Source organism: Schistocerca americana, chromosome 3 (assembly GCF_021461395.2).
Source record: "Schistocerca americana isolate TAMUIC-IGC-003095 chromosome 3, iqSchAmer2.1, whole genome shotgun sequence".
NCBI lineage: Eukaryota > Metazoa > Arthropoda > Insecta > Orthoptera > Acrididae > Schistocerca > Schistocerca americana.
This window is the reverse complement of record NC_060121.1, coordinates 590,892,918-590,895,417: the sequence shown is the minus strand read 5'-3', so window position 1 is coordinate 590,895,417 and position 2,500 is coordinate 590,892,918. Positions and strand designations below refer to the sequence as shown.

At 58.2% G+C, this 2,500-nt stretch overlaps 1 non-coding gene across 1 annotated transcript in view; it reads left to right on the top strand.

The window, feature by feature from the left end:
- Positions 1-2,497: 2,497 nt before the first annotated feature.
- LOC124608785 overlaps positions 2,498-2,500 on the top strand; it is a 1,910-nt gene continuing 1,907 nt past the window's right edge. Inside the window, exon 1 of the ribosomal RNA XR_006979353.1 lies at positions 2,498-2,500. This exon is cut by the window's right edge and continues 1,907 nt beyond it. This is a non-coding gene — a ribosomal RNA (small subunit ribosomal RNA).

Here is a 2,500-nt window from a genome sequence, read left to right as displayed (position 1 = left end):
TGCGCCTTAACCTAACCCATGTTGCGCCTTAACCTAACCCATGTTGCGCCTTAACCTAACCCATGTTGCGCCTTAACCTAACCCATGTTGCGCCTTAACCTAACCCATGTTGCGCCTTAACCTAACCCATGTTGCGCCTTAACCTAACCCATGTTGCGCCTTAACCTAACCCATGTTGCGCCTTAACCTAACCCATGTTGCGCCTTAACCTAACCCATGTTGCGCCTTAACCTAACCCATGTTGCGCCTTAACCTAACCCATGTTGCGCCTTAACCTAACCCATGTTGCGCCTCAACCTAACCTATGTTGCGCCTCAACCTAACCTATGTTGCGCCTCAACCCAACACACGTTGGGCCTCAACCCAACACACGTTGGGCCTTAACCCAACACACGTTGGGCCTTAACCCAACACACGTTGGGCCTTAACCCAACACACGTTGGGCCTTAACCCAACACACGTTGGGCCTTAACCCAACACACGTTGGGCCTTAACCCAACACACGTTGGGCCTTAACCCAACACACGTTGGGCCTTAACCCAACACACGTTGGGCCTTAACCCAACACACGTTGGGCCTTAACCCAACACACGTTGGGCCTTAACCCAACACACGTTGGGCCTTAACCCAACACACGTTGGGCCTTAACCCAACACACGTTGGGCCTTAACCCAACACACGTTGGGCCTTAACCCAACACACGTTGGGCCTTAACCCAACACACGTTGGGCCTTAACCCAACACACGTTGGGCCTTAACCCAACACACGTTGGGCCTTAACCCAACACACGTTGGGCCTTAACCTGCTCTGTAATTGTCATACGACGCGTTAAATTAGTGTAGTGTTGCCTAACTGCAACCCCCGCAATATAGTTTGCTACTCGCACTGCCCGGTCCCCAGAGTATCGCTTCATGTGAAACACCTTGCAGCTATACACTGTAATGCGGATGGCAGTAGGACGTACATGCTCAATGCCCTTCGCAGTTGTTCATTGGCATTCGCATGGCGAAGCACAGCCTACGTTGTGGTACGGCTTGTGTCAACTGTCCGCTGATGTTGTACGTCCAAATCACACACTGTACTGCACATTGGTCCTCATGTACTGAATGATACATCGTGGTACATGTGTGACCGTACCACGACTGCGCCAACAACGGCGAACCATACGGTCCAAATATTGTGCACTCAGCTACGTGTCGTCTCCCTATAAGAGCTGGATTGCAGTATGGTATGCCGTGGATGGCGATCAGCATGAGCCGTCTGTTGATGTAGTGGCGCGTGTTGTCAGACGTAGTCGTCTCCTCTCACACACCGTGATAGCATGGTGCACTGCGTTCCACATCTGCGACATGCGACAGAGGCCGGTTGACAGTCGTTCGCGCAATGGACATCGCATACGTACGGGGGCCACCTTCCACGTGTTCGCGAAGCGTGCACATGTTGTTGCGTGTATGTGGGCAGACATAGTGTGTCGTGACACCTGACACAGGCATGCAACAATCGTTGAATTTGCAAATGGCGATGGACGTCTACGTTTGCTGGTGACGTTACGCAAATGAACAACTGGTAAACCGTTGTGGTGCGGTTGTTCTCGCTAGAGGTGAATCAGTGATGGCGACGATCGGTTGAGCTACCAACCGGTTGTTTCAGCGATACCCACCATGCCCACGAACGTGAATGGCATGTGGGTGTGAAGCGATACGCGGCGGTGGCTGGGTGGGACCGTCCCCGGCCGGTGAGGGGGGGCCTCCCGGCGTGCTGGCCGCGCGGTGCGTGGGCGCACGCGCTACAGCCGGCTGGTGGGGGCGGCCAGTGGCAGGCGCGCCGGCCGACGGAGGCGGCAGGCGGCGCAGCTGCGCGCCGGCGCACCCTGCACGCGGCGCCGTGCGGCCAAAGTAGGTCCTCGCGGGCCCGGTGCGAAGCGCGGTGGACATCTGCAGTGTGCTGGTCCGATTGAGGACTGTGTGCGCTGAGGATGCGCCGCCGCCCGGCGCTCGGCGCCGCGACGCCGTCTGCTGCTCGGTCGCCTCTGCGGTTCTCGCAGGTGGATTGTATCGCAGCTGTGCGGACGTGTTGGCGCGTGCGCTGTGCTGGGAGAGTTCGCTTCGGCACCCAAGTGGGGCTTTTGTCCTTCTGTGGCGCTGGCGTTGGAGCTGCCGGCCACCGTAGGTGGCGCGTGTTGTCTCCCGCCGGCAATGCCACGACAGCACGCTCCCGGGCCTCTGTCGGCAGCGGCAAGCTCAGTTGGGAGCACGGGTGGTCGCACCTAAAGCGTCTACTCGCCAAACTCCGGGCGATTGCGCCACTCTCGAACCCGACCAAGTACTTAGGACGGCGCTGCGCGCCGCCGGGACCTGAGAGGGTTTCGAGGTGTATTGTGCAGGGGAGCTCAGCCTCCTCCTGTTTGCAGAATAATTGAGCGGACGCTTGCGTGTTCGCGCGGGCGCCCGGGACACACTCCCGGGCGGCCGGCTGCTCAGCTCTAGTTGACGCAGCTCC